Genomic DNA, 19,548 nt, shown 5'->3' with positions numbered 1-19,548 from the left:
TAAAGCAGAAATTAGAATATTAAGATTGTGCAACGCTACTACAGGGAGTTTGGTCCAGCTGCCATGCCATCCATTATCTACACTAGCTCCCCCTTCGCCACATTGGATTCTTATTCTTCTATGCCTCAGGAGCACAGATCATCAGTGCTGCATGAGAGAGATATAATGGAAAATCGGTTGTAATGAGGATCATCAAGAGACAAAGAGAGTTGATGGCATAGAATATATAAGTTGGGAGTTAAGTTAAAACTTTATGGATATCACTTTGAACATTGTGCATAGTTCTGGTCAGCATAATATGGGAAGAATGTGGAGGAGCTTCACCAGGATTTTTCTTGGATGAGAGGAATTTGGTTATTTATAAATTTAAATTAGACGTATAGCACGATAACAGGCCCTTCCAGCCAATGAGCCTGTACCGCCCAAATGACCACAAACTACAACCCCTGTAGGTTTTGAAAGATGGGAGGAAACCAGAACACATGGAGAAATCTGGCACAGACATGGGGAGAAACTACTAACCCCTTAGAGACAGCGTTGGATTCGAACCCAAGTGCCTGGTGCCGTAGTAGCATTGCAATTGCACTAACCACAATACCTCATAACTGCAGAGAGAATGAATAGGCTGGACTTGTATTTGCTGGAGTTAAGGAGATTGAGGTATATAAAATTATGAGGCAGAGATGGGCAGATAGACCAAATTGTTTTCCAATGGCAAAGGCATTTTAAAAAGTTCCATGTTTAAAGTGGTCCTGAATGAGATTTAAAAGTGGGTATTTGCAGAAAAAGATTTTTACAAAGAGCGAGAGAGAGAGAGAGAGAGAGAGAGAGAGAGAGAGAGAGAGAGAGATTGATATCAGAATTGGTGGTGATGGAATCAGATGTAATTATTATGTCCAAGAGACATTTAGATATGCACTTACAAAGGCAAGGCTTGGAAGGATATGGACTTAATGGAGAAAAAATAGGATTAGTTTATATAGTCAAAAAAGGTTGGCAGGCCAGTTGCTGTACTACTTGATGACTCTGTAACACTAATTACATTAAATTGTCTTGCCTATATTAGGATCTGCGTCGAGATCTGCTGGTCCTAAATTACATAACCTACTATAAAACCAATCCAGTGTGGAAGGAGATGGCAAAATTTCAATTCCAGATGAATCCAATGCTTTAAAAGTTTGATTCGACCACAAGAACAAGGATAAATCACCACTACACACCCTCACGATCCACTCTTGTCCATATCCGAGGACGACGTGCGGGCTGCCTTCAGGGAATAAGTAAGAAGAAAGTATTCAGTCCAGACAGAGTATCCAGCTGAGTATTAAAAACTGTGCTGACCAATTTGCCAATACATTCATGGATATCTTCAACATCTTTCTCCAGCAGGGTGAGGAACCCACAGCTCAAACAGGCATTTATTGTACGAGTGCCAAAGAAGCACATGATAACCTGCCTAAATGACTATCGACCAGTAGTACTCACATTGACAATGATGAAATGCTTTGAAAGGCTGGTTGTGGTGATATAATTATGTGCACCCGGGCCATAAAGGTCGAGTCCCCTCTCCTTCCCGTTCATTTCCTAGCCTGGACCTGGGCCAGCAGTCTCTAGTACAATAAAGCATATCGTTCCCCTTAGCCTTTTGTCTGTGTCATTATTGGGGCTACAGAGAGTGCCCAACGATTTATTGTACTAGATTTTGGAGGTCTCCGGTAATGGAAAAATTGCTGTGCCCAGAACGGCTGGAAGTTGACCCCCAAGTCCAGGAGCTCTTCGAGCAGTGGATGAACTGCTTCAGCATCTTTCTCAATGCTGCTGCTGAGGTGGTCGATTCTGATGAAAAGAGCCTCAAGATCCTTCAGGCACGAGTCGGCCAGAGGGGCTTCCTGGCCATCTAAGGCAGGATGACCTACATCGAGGTGATGGCTGAGTTGTGGGCGCTGTACAAGCCTAAAGTGAACGTGGTATGCACCCCTGGCATCCAGAAAACAACAGCCTGGTGAGTCCACTGAAGAGTTCATCTTGTCCCTGATCACAGTGGGAAAAAACTGTCTGGGGGATCCCACGGCCATGATATCACTGACCCAGTACATGGAAGAACTGATTCGAGACACCTGCATGTCAGATCTGAGATCGGAATATATGTCGACAATGACTCCTTGAGAAGGATCCACTCCCACTCAAAGGCTATCGACTTGATTAGGACTTTGGACTCGGCCCAGTGCCACGCAGTGTTGACTGCGGGCAGAAGCAGGCCATCTACATATGTTCCACCACAAATGCTTTCGGCTGGAACTCAGCGTTGGGTGTTACCGACCCGACCGTGGCTGCAATCATGCCATCTGTATCGTCGAGATCCAACTTCTGCGGGCAGTCCAGGCACACGAGTCACCTCTGTCCCGCAAGGGGAGCCATGTGCTCAGGCTGTGGGAAGGAGGGCCATTACCAAAAGGTTTGCAGGTCCCAACCTCAGTCCGGGAGCAGCGCGGCCTGCAATCCAGAGGAATTTCTGGCACTGACTGCATGTGTGGTAAGGGGAGCGCCGTCTTTCCAGCCACCGCTGCCAACCTCAGTACCTTGGCCCACTGCCCCGATGATGTCACTTCCGACCTCCACGACTCCACTTCCACTTTCTTCATTGAACACTGCGTGATCAACATGGAGATTGCCATCTTGGGCGAACCTCCCCACCAATGATGATGATGAAGAGATGCCAGTCCAAGCTTCAGTGACATTGAACCAAGCCAGCCCTCACCATATCTCAAACTCCATGACGCAGATTGAGGTGAATGGGCATAAAACAAACTGTCTTTTCGATAGCGGCAGTACGGAAAGTTTCGTACACCCCGACGTGGTCCAGAGACTCAGAGTATCAATGCCAGCAAGGGACCAACAGACCAGTATCTGGGGGTATTGTGTAGCATTGTTGACGGTGGTGGGGGGGCAGTGTTATAACAACTTTGAATTGCTAATTATGCTTTGCCTCTGCGCGCCGATCCTCCTGGGCCTTGACTTTCAGAGTCAGTTCAGGAGTGTGACGATGGTGTTTGGAGGCCCCCAACCACCACTGATCACCCACAACCCACAGCTACTGGACACCCATCCCCGTCTGGATGCCCAGCCCCCGGCACCATCCTGTGGTCTCACCACCTTACGGGTGCCACCTCCGTCGCTGCTCATGAATCTCACCCTGGATTGCAAACTGATCGCCACCAGACGTAGGTGCTATAGTATGGAGGTCATGCAATTCATCCAGGCTGAGGTTCAGCGACTCCTGGTGGAGGAGATCATAGGTCCTAGTCCCTGGAGAGCGCAGGTCCTCGTGGTCAGAGGGGCAGGCAAGCCCCGGATGGTAATTGACTACAGTCAGACCATCAACCACTTCACCCAGTTGGACGAGTACCTGCTTCCCCGTATAGCCAACTTAGTCAATAAGGTGGTCAAGTACAGAATTTTTTCGACTATCGACCTTAAGTCGGCTTACCACCAACCCCCCCTCCGTTCAAGCGATTGAATCTATACCGGATTCGAAGCCGACGGGAAACTCTTCCACTTCCTGTGGGTACCCTTCTGAGTTACTAATGGTGTTTCTGCCTTTCAGAGGGTAATGGACAAGATGGTGGAGGAACACGGGCTGATGGCAACATTCCCCTAACTTGACAACGTCACCATCTGCAGCCATGACCAGCAGGACCATAATGCAAATCTCGCAAAGTTCTTACCTACGGCCAAGTCTCTCAACTTGACGTACAACAAGGACAAATGCGTGTTCAACATTGAGCGGCTGGCCCTTCTTGGATGCATCATGGTACATGGTGTCATTGCATCTGACCCTGATCGCATGCGTCCACTTTGGAGCTCCCTGTCCCAAACACCCTGAAGGTGCTGAAAAAGTGCTTGGGGTTGTTCTCTTATTATGCACAATGGGTGCCCAGCTACGCCGATAAGGCCGACCCCCCTAATTTGATCAACCGCCTTCCCACTATCAGCAGAAGCCCTGGCTGCTTTTAATCAAATTCGAGGAGACATCTCTAAGGCCACAATGCAGGCCGTGGATGAATCTGTCCCCTTCCAGGTTGAGAGCGATGCCTCTGAGTTTGCACTGGCCGCCACACTAAACCAGGCAGGCAGGTCGGTAGCATTTTTTTTCTGCACCCTTCATGGTCCCGAACTCCGGCACTCCTCTGTCGAGAAGGAGGTGCAAGCAATCGTTGAGGCTTTGCGCCACTACCTAGCCGGTAAGAGATTTACCCTGTTAACTGAAGGCAGTGGCCTTCTTGTTCAGTGGCAAACAATGGGGTAAGATCAAGAATGACAAGATTCTGAGGTGGAGGATTGAACTATCCACCTACAACTATGATAACTTGTACCGGCTGGGAAGCCCTATCCTGAGGGATGTGTGCCAGGGTTCATCTTAACCTTCTCCAGATCCTGCACGATAATCTGTGCCATCCCAGTGTCACGAGGTTGTACCATTTTGTCAAGACACGAAACCTCCTGTATTCTGTAGAAGATGTCCAGTCCACGACTAGATGCTGCCAGATCTGCGCTGAGTGTAAGCCCCAGTTCGACCGGCCAGAAAAGGCACACCTCATCAAGGCCACCCGCCCTTTTGAACGACTCAGTGTCAATTTCAAGGGCCCGACCACAAATAGGAATGCCTACTTCCTGACAGTGGTGGACGAATTCTCCAGGTTCTACTTTGCAATTCCCTGCCTGGATATAACCTCGGCTACGGTCATCTGGGCAGCATCTTCACTTTGTTCGGGTACCCCGACTATATTCATAGCGACCAGGGGACCTCATTCATGAGTGAGGAGCTGCGACAGTATTTTTTGGCCAGAGGCATAGCCACCAGCTATAACCCAGGAGGTAATGGCCAGGTGGAAAGGGAGAATGGAACTATCTGGAAGGCGGTGCTCCTGGCCCTTAGGTCCAAAAATTTGCCAGAGTCCTGCCGGCAGGATGTCTTGCCTTAGGCTCTCCATGCCATCCGGTCATTACTGTGTACTGCCACAAACACCATTCCACATGAACGCCTCTTTGCTTTCCCTAGGAGGTTGGTGAATGGTTCCTCCATCCCTCCCTGGCTGACAACCCCAGGGCCGGTTCTCCTTCGGAAGCACGTCAGGGGCCATAAGACCCACTGGTTGAAGCGGTGCACCTCATATATGCAAACACTCAATACGCATTTATGAGGTACCTGGATGCCAATGAGGACATTGTGCCAATACGAGACCTGGCAAGGGCTGGAGACACTGAGACTGCCTTGCCGGCTGCTTCTCCGGCCCCCCTTTTGTAATCAGTGTTAACACTGCTGCTGATGTTCTTACTATTATTGTTAATGTTAAGGCTGTTACTGTTATTACCCCCGGTTTCGCTGCCTTTGCCGGTGGGATCCAATTTTTTTAAAAGAGGGGGTAAATGTGGTGATATGATTATGAGCACTGGCTGGCCTGCCCTCCGGGTGTCTTCCTGCCTTGGCTCCTCCCTTAGTCCTGCCCATGTGACCCCGGGCCATAAAGGTCAAGTCCCCTCTCCTTCCCACTCATTTCCTAGCCTGGACCCGGGCCAGCAGTCTCTAGTACAATAAAGCCTATCGTTCCCCTCAGACTTTTGTTGGTTCATTATTGGGGCTACAGATAGTGCCCAACACTGGTGCTGAAGCTTATCAGCACTTGTCTGAGCAGCGACATGGATCTGTTCCAATTCACCTGTTGTTGCAACAGATCGACAATGGATACCATCTCACTGGTTCTACACAAATCCATAGGTCACCTGGATTGCAAAAATGCATACATTATTATGCTCTTGATCAACTACAGTTCAGCATTTAGCACCATCATCCCCTCAAAATTGATCAGCAAACTCATAATTCTGGTACTCAACACCGCACTGTGCAATTGGATTCTGGATTTCCGCACTTCCAGATAACAATTAGTGAGAACATCTCATTCATAATCTCCATCAGTACCGGAGCATGACATGGCTGTGTCCTCATCCCCTTGCTCTACTTCCTATACACCTGTGACTGTGTGGCTTGGTACACAAATAACACTATCTACAAATTAGTTGATGATACCATGGTAGTGGGTTATATAAAACAGCGTACAAGAGGGAGATTGAAAACTTGGCTGAATGGTGCCCCAACAACAACCTCACACCCAGAGCCAAGGAGCTGATTGTTGACTTCAGGAAGGGAAAATCAGAGGTGGACGATCCAGTTATCATTGGGTTATCAGAGGTGGGGAGGGTGAACAAATTTGAGCTCTTGGTAGTCACCATCTCGGAGGATCTTTCCTGGACCCAACATACTAATGGCATCTTGAAGAAAGCACAACAGGACCTCTACTTTCTCAGGAGTTTGAAGAGGTTTCAATCACATTGGAAACCCTGGCAAATTTCTGAAGATGTGTGGTGGAAAGTGTGCTGACTGGCTGCATCACAGTCTGGTATGTGGACATTAATAACCCTGAATGTAAAACCATGCAAAAGCTAGTAGACACAGAACTAGATATCACACACAAAACCCTCTCCATCATCGAGAACATCTACAGGGAACATTGCAATCATCAAGGATCTACACCACCCAGCACACGCTCTGCTCTCGTTGCTATGATCAGGAAAGAGGTATAGGTGCCACAAGACTCGCACCACCAGTTTCAGGAACAGCTCCTACCCCTCCACCATCAGACTCAACAATAAACTCAATCAGGGACTCATTTAAGGACTTACTTTTATACTTTATTGATATTATTTTCTATCTCTGTATTGCACAGTTTGTTCACATTTCTTTATTTGTTTACATCTGTATATTGAGTGTAGTTTTTTTTTGCTATACTATTAAGAGGTAATTCTGCCTGATCCTCGGAAAAGAACCTCAGGATTGTAGGTGATGTCATGTATATACTCTTAATAATAAATCTGAAATGTTTATTTCTACTTCCAATGGACATTAAAAAAAAAGTTGCACCAGTTAGGATGAGCAGATGAAACAGGTGATAGGGAAGTGTTGCTCAACATTGAGGATGGACAAAACAACCACCCCCAACATCGTAAACTGATGCACTTAGTTTTCTGCATAAACTGGAAATTTCAAATAAATGCAGAACCACTGATTGGTGGAGTCCTTTCACTATACTTGAAGTACCTAGTAATAAGTTTCCCCTGGAGATCGCAACAGAAAGAGAGATTAGTGATGTCAATGCCAATAAAAGTTGAGAAATGTTAAATGAGTGCACAGTTTACTATCATTTATATTATGTTCTTGAAAATTGCATCAATTGTAGATGAGGTACTTTTCAGAGACTATTCCTGTCCAAGTAATTGGAATTAGCTTAAAATTTTCATGTTTCAGCAGATTCTAAGAACAAATTCAGAAGCATAACCATTATCTATTACCTGTGAAACACCACTTCAGGCTCCTGTTGAAATAAATTTTATTGATTGGCTAATATTCACAGGGCAAAACAAATCTCTTATCTGTTTTAATACTGTAAATGACACTATGGTCCATAAAAGTTTATTGATCTGTTTGCATCCCAGTAAATTACTGTAAGCCTGCATACATCAAATCTGGTGCAATATTTATGCAGTAGTACCTCCTGAAATTTCATCTTATGGATTGACAGATGGGGTCTTATTTAAGTAATTATTGAATCTCAAGCTCCTAACCTTTTGCATTCCTGAAGTTTTTATCTATCTGCCACATTTCAGTAATACAGAGGCTATTTTTGACTTGATTATTTAGTTCCACATTATTTGTTTTAACTCAACACAACTGCAGGAACGTTGTGTATGGATGGATTTTTTTTTAAATAGTGGTCAGTGGCCAATAAGTGATTAATAAATTTTGCCATTAAATTGCTGACATGCTAAAAATCATGCAGTTAGTTTTGTTGCTGTGAAACCTTTTTTAATTATTGATATAATTTTTTTAAATTTGTGATTGAAATTAAGGAATTAAATTAAAGGGAACAGAATCAGTGGAGTACAATTTAGATGAATTCCTGTATTACCATATTGTACAAAATACATATGCACTGAAATTCTAACTTGCTGCAGCCAAGCAGGTACTTTGTTAAAAAATGACAAAAGCAGATCAAGTCAGGTCAAGTTTATTGTTATCCGATTGCACAAGTAAAACCTAATGAAACTGTTCTCTGGTGCTCGGTGCAAAACACGCAGGCACACAACACATGTGCAGCCAAATAAAGGACAACAAGAATACAATTGCAATAGTATACTTATTTGTATTAAAAGGAGACAATAAATAAAAAATATATAGATATTCACAGCTATCCTAGTGCAATAAACATGACTTTGGAATTGTGCAAGCAATCCTTCTGTGGTGTTTGAGTCGTCCATTATTAGTATAACACAGGAGGGTGAGGAGTTCAAGAGCCGGCTAGCTGTTGGAAAGAAACTGTTCTTTTTTTAATATTTTTTTTCCTTACATATAGTAATCAAAATTGATATAATAATACAAGTTCCAGAAAAAAAAACAAATGAAGGTAACATACATGAGGGTATTTGTCCCTACCCCAAACCCCCCCTCAAATTAATTAACATACAAGATATAATATAGCTACATAAACAAAGAAAAGGAGAAAATTTTAGGATTGCATGGTCTAATGCAGATATATAAAAATTCTTCAGAGAAGAATCTCACAGGTCATCAGTACAAATTAAATCATAATATTTGGATAAATGGGCACCATAATGGCAAAAACATAGTGTATTTGTTTCTCAAGCTAATATGTCTTTTTTTTTCGAAAGGGATACAACTTTGAATTTCTGAATGCCATCTTGGCATAGCTAAAGATGCATCAGATTTCCAATTAACCGCAATACATTTCCTCGCCACCACCAATGCTACTTTAACAAATTCCAATTGGTATATTGATAATGTTAATTTAGATCTTATACATTCAATATTTCCCAATAAAATAAATCTGGATTTGCAGGAAAACAGTTCCTGTAACTTGTTCCAAAAGATTTTGTAAATCTGCCCAAAATGGCCTTACATTAAGACAAGACCAATTAGAATGCAAGGAAGTTCCTACATCTTTACTACACTTAAAGCATTGGTCCAATAAATCTGATTTCAATCTATTCACTTTCTGTGGTTCAAGATATAACTGATGTAAAAAATTATTTTGGACTAATCTATATCTTACATTAATAATATAAGTCATACAATCCCTACATAAGTCTGTCCATACTTGCTCGTCAATTACAATATTTAGATCTGTTTCGTACATCTGTCCGGACATACCACTTCCTCATTTAGGAGTTCCTACTGTACTTAGAGTAGAGAATATATCATAGAAGTAAACAATTTCTCTTCTAATAAGAAGTTCTACTCCAGTACAACTAGGCAACAACATATTTGGTCCTAACTTATCCCTCAGATATGCTCTTAGTTGTGTTACAGGTTATGTAATATATAAATATGTCTTTAAAATAAATTTTAATTTGGGGGGGGGGGAGTTCAGTGTAGGTGACTTCACAAATAGAGCAATGAAACACATCTCATTTAAAATGCAAGAGCTTTGCTGAATCTAGACATTCAGGTACCAGTGATTTTTGCAAAGACAATGGATCTGCTTTGGAAAGGATTTCCAAAGCAGGTGCAAATGGAAAAGTCTGAGCTCAAGTGAGAGAGAGAGAGAGAGAGAGAGAGAGAGAGAGAGAGAGAGAGAGAGAGAGAGAGAGAGAGAGAATTTTGCAATAGCTTTTGAGGCTGCAACATGGCAAGCTGGCATGTTTGTTGAAAACCCCATTTTGAAGATGGGTTGTGAGTTCTGAATTCAGCATATTCAAAGCCTTTGTAGTCCTTACAAGAGAAAATAGCTGGCTAGAGTGTTTCTCCTGAAATAAGGGAAACATGAGGAACTCTGTGGTGACCTGGAAGAAGAGGTTATCATTTGGAAAACCCATGATGGGGCAAGTTTCTTCGGCAAGACACTGAAGTGGCTATTCAGAAGGAATCAGTTTGTGTGTGTCCAACAAGCAACAAATCCCTCTCTGAAACCATAAGAACCTTCCTGAGCAGTAACCATTTACCTTTCAAGCACAAAAGCCTGCTGAAATACATAATGTTAAATTTTGTGCACAGTCTAAGAATTGCCTGAACTTGGAGAAGTGAGAAGTTAATGTTTGGACTATTAAAGCAAAGAACTTTCCTGAACATGTAAAAATTGCATACACTTGCACTTAGAATTTGAAGGAGGTTTAGTAAATAATCATAAGCTAAAGTTTGATCCTATTTTTATGTACAAAGAAAATTAAAAGCAATATTTGCTGAAGTAACCATTTGTCTTGGTGAATTTCTTGCTGGGTTTTGGAGTTCTCTGGGCTCATAACAGTTGAAAATAGCAGAAAAGGGTGTTATGAGTTATACCATATTTATTTCTCAATTGCTCAAATGACATTAATTGAACCCTACAATAACAATCTTCAACATTTACAATCTCCTTATGAAGCCAAATATTCAAAAATTGATTATCCTTTGAAAAAGATATAAGGGGATTTTGAATCAAAGGCATTAAGGGTGATATAAATCCCCTTACACCAATCTCATCATTTATTTTGTTCCAAATATTGATTAAATGTTTCAATAATGGTGTATCCTTATCACCAACCATCATTTTCGATTCCCATTAATATATAAATTCTTCTGCTTTTCTTTCTCCTATTTTATTCAATTTTATATTAACCCATGCCAATTTTTCATTTTCGTGAAAAGAAGAAAGAAATCTAACTTGTGCCATTCAATAATAATTTTTAAAATAAGGAAGCTATAAGCCTCAAATTCATATTTCCATGTTAATTCTCTATAGAAACTCTTGACATTTTATCTTTCCAAAGAAATTTCCTAACATATTTATTTGATCCTTGAAAAAGATATTAAGGTACTAAAATAGGTAATGTTTGAAAAAGATGTTGATTTCTTGGGAATATATTCATCTTAATATAATTAAACCTTCCCATGAAAGTTATAGGAAAATTAATCCATTTAAAAAAATCTTCCTCAATCTTTTTAAGTAATGGTAAATAATTCAAATTATATAAATTTTTCAAATTATGCCTGAGTATTTAATACCCTCTTTTGGCCATTAAACTGAGTATCCCTTTGACATTGAGTATAATCACCTTCCATTAATGGCATAATTTCACTTTTATCTCAATTAATTTTATAACCCAAAATTACCATATTCTTCTAATTGGATATATAATTTATGTAAAGATATCTCAGGTTCAGTCAAGTATATTAAAACATTGTCTGCAAATAAAATAATTTTATGTTCTTCTTGACCTACTCTAAATCCCTTAATTTAAAAATCATTCTTGATTACTTGAGCAAGAGTTCTACTGCTAAATAAAGGTGCAGATAAGGAACATCCTTGCCTACTTGATCTCACGAATTAAAATGGTGCAGTAATTTGTCCATTAGCTACTACTTTAGCTTTAGAATTATTATATAATGCCCTATTCCAATTTACAATGTTCAATCCAAATCTAAATTTCTCCAACACTTTAAAAAAAAATTCCGATCTATCAAACTTTTTTTTTCTGTGTCAAAGATCACTGCAATGCTCGTATCACCTCTTTTTTGCACTAGATGAATTATACTCAATAACCCAGCTACATTTTCTGACAACAGTCTCATTTTTACAAAACATATCTGATCTATATTTATTAATTTAGGCAACAATTTATTCATTCTATTTGCCAAAAAATTTCAACAATTTTATAATATGAAATATAATTTTATAATATGAAATTAGTCTATCAAAATGAAGATTTTAAAGGATCACTATCTATTTTACAAATCATTATAATTATTGCCATCAAAATGACTCTGGGAGAGTATGCATTTCTGAGGCTTGATCTAATACTGTCATAAGTATAAGAATTAACAATTTTTTAAATTATTTATAAGATACAGGTGGAAATCCATCTTCTCCAGGGGACTTATTACTCTGTAATGAGCCCATGGCTTCCCTCACCTTCATCTTGGTAAAAGGAGAATTTTAATCAGTTTGCTCTTCCAAACTTAGTATAGGCAACTTTATATGTGATAAATAACTATTTATTTTATTTTCATCTTTTAAAAATTCTGATTATATGATTTCAAATAATTTTTTTAAAATGATTCATTTATTTCTTGAAGCTTATAAGTAACCAATTATCCTTTTTAATTGCATTAATTATTCTCAAAGTCTATTCTGCCTTTAATTGTCAAGCTAATACTTTATGTGAATTCTCACCTAATTAGTAATATCTTTGTTTCGTTCTTATAATTGCTTTCTCAGTTCTATAAGTTTGCAATGTATTATATATTGAAGTGCTTTTACTAATTAATTGTCTACATTTATCTTCAGAGCTAGACTTTTGAAGAATAACAAAGAATTCAATCATCTTTAAATTGTCTTTTCCTTATCCAGCCTTTCCATTGTTATTAATAAAGGGAAATAGTCAGATAAAATCCTTGCTTTATAATCAGCTTCAAGAATCCTTGGTTGTATTTGTGCCAAAATTAAAAATAAATCAATTCTAAAGTAAGAATCATACCTATTTGAATAAATTGAACAACCTTTCTCTCGGGTGAATCCTTCTCCATATATGTATTAAATTCAAATCTTTCATTAAAACCAATGTAGCTTTAGCTGCTTTTTGTTCTCTTCGTTCTTCCAGTAGATCTACCTAACAAAGCATCTGAACAAAAATTAAAATCCCATCTGTGGTGTATGTATTTTATGAGCTGGCCCGTCCACAAACCTGTGACTCCCTATAAAAGCTGTTATGCCCAAACTCCTCCCTCATTACCTGCCTTGCAACTGGGCCAGCAACATGTGAGATGTGTTGTTGTCTTAAGGTGATTAAAGCCTATTAATCACAACTCTCTGTCTAATGTGGTTGACTGATAACACTACCATTTAATCAACTTAAATTTTGGGCCATGGACAAGGCAATACAAGCCTTGACCCTAAAGATCAGGAGGCTTCCATCAAATTCAATCAATAGCTGCAGAGCTCAATGTTTTCATGAGACACAACAATGTGCAGAGAGAAGACAAACAAGATCTACTCTTTGCATAGGTTGCTACCGAGTCTTCCAGATGAGAAGATACCGCTCTACTTACTCAGCTGCAATGGAGCTCCTGCAAAAACAGTATTGGACCCCAATGAATGTCAATCACACCAGATTCTTCCGGAGCAGTCATAGACAAGCCACTGGTGAGTCAGTCAATGAGTATGTGTGGGTCCTGTAGGAGCTGGGGCAAGCCTCTAGAAGTCTCTGCTGCTCCCCACCTAGAAGGCCAGTAGCTTTCTTTTCCTGAACCTTCCAGGGCCCTGAACTTCGGCACTCAGCCATCGAAGGAGGCCCAGGTGATAAGGGAAGCTGTGCACCACTGGAGGCACTACCTGGCTGGAAAAATGTTCACCCTGCTGACTGACGAACGAGCAGTCACCTTTATGTTCAATATCAAAGAGCGTAGAAAAATTAAGAATGACAAGATCTTAAGGTGGAGAATTGAGCTATCCACCTACAACTATGAGATCTTGTACATGCCCGGGTAGCTCAATGAGCCTCCCGATGCCCTGTCCCAGGGGACATGCAGTTGAACCGCCTCCAAGTCCTCCACAACAACCTTTGCCATCCTGGGGTCATCAGGCTCTACAACTTCAATAGAGCCCATAACCTCCCCTACTCGGTTGAGGACATCAGGGAGCAGACAAGGAGCTGCCCGGTCAGACAAAACCCACCTCATCAAAGCCACCTGCTGCTTCGAGCAGCTGAGAATGGATTTCAAGGGTCCCCTTCTGTCCACTAACAGGAACGTTTGCTTCCTGAACATCATTGATGAATACTCCCATTTCCCCTTCACCATCCCCTGCCCAGCCATGATCATGGCCACAGTCAAAGGCTCTGCATAGCATATTTGCTCTGTTTGGATACCCTGCTCTATCCAGAGTGACCGGTGATCCTCGTTTATGAGTGAGGAGCTGCGCCAGTATCTGCTGGCCAAAGGCATATTGTAATGTAGATAAATATTGGGAGAGTTTGGTAAAATTAGAGTGGGTTACATACATACACACATTCTAAAACAGATCTTATTTGAAATACTGAAGAATTCATACTCAGTAGATGTGATAGTACAGATCTATCACCAATGTGCATAGTGTACATAGTTACTGTATCTAGACTGTGCTTACAGCAATTGGCTGAGAGCTAAGCCACGCCTATTGTCTGGGTCTTAAAGGGTTGTGTCCCTAGCCAGGTCGGATCATTCCGGACTGGTCGGCCACCTGTGAAGAGCTCCTGTCTTTTGCTAATAAAAGCCTTGGTTTGGATCAACAAGTCTTTGGTTCTTTCGACGAGCTCTACAATTTTATTAGCGAAAATAATTTTTTTTGAAAGGGATGGAGCGTTTAACTCGCCCAGAAAAACTTGATATTGACCCACAGTCAGCTACAGTGTTCAAAGCCTTTAAGTTCTGGCTGCTGAACTTTGAAAACTTCCTGAGATTCATTGAGGTGGAGGAGGATAACCAGCGTCTAACAGCATTGCTGTCTATGGTGTCCTTGAGAGTCTACAAGAACATCCAGGATGAGACCACTTACACCGCAGCCATAAAGGTACTGAAAGAACTGTATGATCAACTGGTGAACAGAGTTCATGCCCAGCTTGTGCTTGCGTCGAGGAAGCAACAGCCCGGCGAGTCCAGCCGGGCATATTTACAAGTATTAAAGGCGTTGGGCAAGGACTGTAACTGTGTGGACAAAACTGCTGCCGAGATCACAAACGATCTCGTCCGGGATGCCTATGTGACCGGGCTCCGATCAAACGAAGTGAGGCTGCGCTTGCTCAAGCAAGGGGTAGAAAAACTATAGGACGTGGCCCGGATTGCAATCACAATGGAGGATGCAGCCTTAAAGTCCACCGAGATCTCTAGGGACTGGACCCCATGTTCTAATGTGAGTAGAGTGCCCTTCTACCCTACCACCCCCTGAGATACTGATGGCCTGTTGGCTGCTACTACACTGCCCCGTGCGAACCCAAAATGTTATTTCTGCGGGAGGGACAAGCACAGCAGGTCCCAGTGCCCAGCAAGAAAAGCCAGGTGCCAGAAGTGCCTTAAAAAAGGCCACTTTGCTGCAGTCTGTAGGTCTAAAATGGCCGCCGGCAAACACAGTGCCTCGTGTGAAGCCCAATTGCCACTATCCCATTCAAACTCTTCATCCCCAGAGTTCTCGTCCAATGAGAGCGAGGGCTCCCCTGCACGGCAACGCCTGACGTCACGGAGACGCCGAACCCGGAAGGGGCAGCCCACCCTCGCAACCATGATGTTGGCCCGCCTCTCGCCCCCGTGTGGAGCACTCGACCCGGCCTCGGTCCCGACTGTGGCTACCGCTGCTGCTGCTGCGGCCTCTACAGCCACCCCCGCGGCCAACCAGGTACTCACCCTAGTGTCCATCGCTGACGACCGCTGGGGCCCGACCGTCACGACCGACAACCTACCCACCGCCAACCGCGAGCAACTACAAACCCCACTACTTACCTTTCATCCGCCAACGCCGCCACAACAGCACTTCCGGAGTTCCTCCAACCTGCTCCTCCAGCGTTGACTACGTCTATTACGTCATCCCGTTGTGTGACGTCATCCCGTTGTGTGACGTCATCCCGTTGTGTGACGTCATCCCGTTGTGTGACGTCATCCCGTTGTGTGACGTCATCCCGTTGCGTGACATCATCACGTTAAACTCCCCTGTCAACTGCTTCAATAACACTAAACCAGCAATGCTCTCATCCCCTCACCAGATCAATGGAACTGATTAAAGTGCATGGACACTACACCAATTGCTTGTTTGACTCTGGGTCAACTGACAGTTTTATCCAGCCAGATCTGGCCCTCCGTTGGGGACTTGACATTATCCCCACTACCCAGAGGATCTCATTAGCAATGAGGTCGCACTCGACCGGGATAAAGGGGTATTGCATCGCGACGCTGGAAGTAAAAGGCATAACGGTCGCCCACTTCAAATTATTCGTCCTTCCCCAATTGTGCGCCCCAGTGTTGCTGGGATTAGACTTTCAGTGTCAGTTCCGAACGGTGTCCCTACACTTTGGGGGACCCCACGCCACCCCCTCTCGGTCTGCCATCGCCCCACCTCCGAAGCACCCGAGCAACCTGCCCCCGTGCCCCAGGGCCAATCCTGCGGCCTTTCCACACTCCGGATTGCCCTGCCAGCACTCTTCGCAAACCTCACCCCTGGCTGGAAGCCTGTAGCTACCAAAAGTCGGCAATATAGTTACGAAAACAGTCAATTCATTAGGAGTGAGGTGCGTAGATTGCTGGATGAGGGCATAATCAATTTTTTATGAAAATTTTCAGTCTCAATTTTTTGAAAATGATCATGATGCATTAATTTGCCAGATTTGCAAGAAAATGGTCGGTCGCCATTATCGTCACCCAAAAGGAGGGGAAATAGAAATGGGAAACACTGAAAGAATGGAAAGAAGGTTGAATTGACGCAAAGTCTTCTTGATATTGAAGACCCGGAACAATCATTGTGATTAGAATCACTGGGTTGAATATGTCTGAATAATTACTTTGTGAAAGTCTGATTGGCCGGGGGGTGGGGGGGGGTGGATGACACTGAGACCTGATAGTCATCTGCCACTAGTGGGTTTTACCACACCCAGAATTTTAGGGAGTTAGTACTTTTTAGTAGTTTACTGAGGGGAAATTTATTAAAAAGGATTTGATTAAATGGAAAGATCTTCCATTAATGTTAATTGGTCAAGTAAATTGTATTAAAATGAATATTTTTCTTCGAATCCATTATTTGTTTCAGTTGATCCCTTGTTTACTTTCAAAGAGTTTCTTTCAGGATTTGAATAGCACTGTATGGGAATTTTTATGGAAGGGGAAATTGGCACAAGTAGCTTTACATAAACTTGCATGGAGATTTGCCTTGGGTGGTCTTCAATTACCTCATTTTCAAAATTATTATGAAGCAGCTCAGTTGAAATTTGTTAGTAGATTGATGGATATGGACCAACCGAGTTGGGCGAAGGTGGAAATGGCTTGTATTTCTTAAGTTGAGGTACATCAGTTCATATTTAAATGGAATATGAATTTATTGCAGGAATGTTATATGCTGGTATTAAAACACTTGTTTGGGATAAAAGAAATATGGTTTAAGGGTCAAAGGGTAAACTATCAATTCAAACTCCATTAGACCATAATCAACTTATTTCCTTTTCAATGTTTAATAATCATTTAAAAGAATTTAATTCTAATGGTATAAAGATACTTCAGGATTGCTTTGAAGGACAGTTTCTTTCCTTTAATCAATTGAGGGAGAAATTTGATATTTCTGTAAATTCTTTATTTATGTACTATCAACTCAAAGCTTTGATAAAAGATAATTATGGTAAAGAGATAAATTTACCTTTGTTGATGAAATTTGAATCTTTGATTTCCTCTATACCAAAGAAAGGTTATATTTCGAATATGTATCAATTGTTACAAGATAGTATGGATAAACCGGAATGGGAGAAATCTAGGCTTAAATGAGAAAGTGATTTAACATATTTTTCCTGAAGACAATTGGGAGGCTATGTGTCACGATAGTGTAACTAAGTTGATGAATGGAAGATATGGAATGGTTAATTATAGTTTTTTTTTTAAACATCAGTTATATTTGACTCCAGAGAAATTGAAAAAATGTGTTTAGTAATTCCGATTTTTGTTTTCGATGTGGACTATGTAATGGAACATTTTTGCATGCTGTTTGGTCTTGTGTTAAAGTACAACCATTTTAGGAAGGAATTAGATTGGTCTTGGAAAATTTATTTAAGATTAAATTACCATTAGACACATCGATTTTTGTTTTGGGCTATATGGTTTCTTTGAAGCGATTGGGGTTGGATAAATTTCACATTGCATTTGTAGGTTTAGTGTTATCTGTAGCACGAAAATGTGTAGCTAGTACCTGGAAAGATAATGTGGAGATTAATATAGTATGTTGGCAAAATGAATTAAGAACTTGTATTCCGTTGGAAAAGATTACATGTAAACTTGTATAATAATTATTCATTCTTTGTTAATATGTGGTCTTCTTATTTGGAAAATAATGAATTTGAAAATACTTTGAAATATTCTATATATTCTGTTTTGTTTTTGTACTTGGCTCCCCTTAAGGGAGCTGGCTGAAGGGTTGGGAGGCTGGGGAGAGTTTTTCTTGATCTAAAAATTTCTTGCTGTTATTTGATTGTATTTTGTTTTTTTTTAAATCAAAGGCAATGGCAAATATTTAGCTCAGAAATATGTGCTGAAATCGAACTGGGTCTCAAACGAGCACTTTTACAGCAGAGGGACTAAGAAAGATGCAGTGAACATGTAGGTGTTTGTGTCGATGTTGTAATTGATGGCACATTTTCTGATAGTTCTCAACAGGAAGCTTGGAGGTGGGAAACAAGATGGAGCCGAGAATAGAACCCTGAAGGCATTGCTGGGGAGAGGATATTGGAGATGATCGTCTTGCTATTAACCTTAAATAAGAATGGAAGCAGATAAGTGTAATGACACCCTGCTTGATGGTGGAGAAGAAATACTACAGGAGGATGTTATGGTTATCTATGTTAAGTCAAGTGTTGGATTAAGTTATGAAGATCACTACATTTTTGATATATCCTCAATGGGACCAAATATAACTCTTGTAATTCCAGCTGTATTCATTCTGAGTGCATTTGGGGGATAGATCATATACCTTTGTTATTTTACAGGCAATGTGTAATTGACCTGCAAAACAAGCTCTAAGACCTGTGCTGATGTGTCTGTTCCTTTCCATATGTAGTTGTAATTGGCTCACACTATTGCATTTTTCTTTTGCTTTGAAGAATACTGGAAATTAATTGATATGGAGAAAGAACTTTTCAATAAAGAGTTGTCAGTTTACATGATGAGTCAAATCAAGGATGAAATAAAGTATTTGAAAATTCAGTGCATTTAGGAATATCCTTGCTGACACTGGGATCAAACCTTTATAATAAATCATTGAGTTGTCATTTATTTTCTCTTAGGATTCATGTTTTAGTTTGGCTTCTCACCTCAAGGTGTTTGTTTTTCTTTTCTTACTTCCTAATGTCATGATCATTTGTGTAGTGAACTGGGAATTCACTTCTGGTGCGATGCTCTAAGGACTGGCTGCTCCCCTGATTCCACCCCTGCATATCCTGATATAAACCCTGGATCCCTGCCAAAACCCCAGTTCAGTCCACAGACCATGTGTGCCATTCTTACTGAATGAAAGGGGGTTGTACTCTCTCTGGACTTGAGCGTCCTCAGTCTCGCTACAATTTTATTTAATAAAGGACGGGATGGAAGCGCTGCTAAAGCCTGCAATGCTCCTCATCGGCCCTCTGTCCCCATAGGCCCCAGAAGAGTTTGCGTACTGGCTGGAGTGCTTCCAGATGTACCTGTCGGCCACTTAAGAGGTCTACTCAACGGATGAGCTCAAGAGGTCA

General features: G+C 41.5%; 1 long non-coding RNA gene across 3 annotated transcripts in view; it reads left to right on the top strand.

Moving 5' to 3' along the window:
• Nucleotides 1-18,769, top strand: part of LOC138758007 (uncharacterized) — a 76,757-nt gene extending 57,988 nt beyond the window's left edge. For 2 of the 3 annotated variants that reach the window (XR_011354035.1, XR_011354039.1), the window contains one exon: nt 1,067-1,640. This is a non-coding gene — a long non-coding RNA (uncharacterized lncRNA). Of the gene's footprint in view, nt 1-1,066; nt 1,641-18,468 lie in introns of those variants that run through there. The other variant, XR_011354036.1, reaches the window with a different exon arrangement.
• Nucleotides 18,770-19,548: the final 779 nt, after the last annotated feature.

Source organism: Narcine bancroftii, chromosome 3 (assembly GCF_036971445.1).
Source record: "Narcine bancroftii isolate sNarBan1 chromosome 3, sNarBan1.hap1, whole genome shotgun sequence".
Taxonomy (NCBI): Eukaryota; Metazoa; Chordata; class Chondrichthyes; order Torpediniformes; family Narcinidae; genus Narcine; species Narcine bancroftii.
Note: the sequence above shows the minus strand (reverse complement) of the source record. Positions and strands in the feature narration are given on the sequence as shown.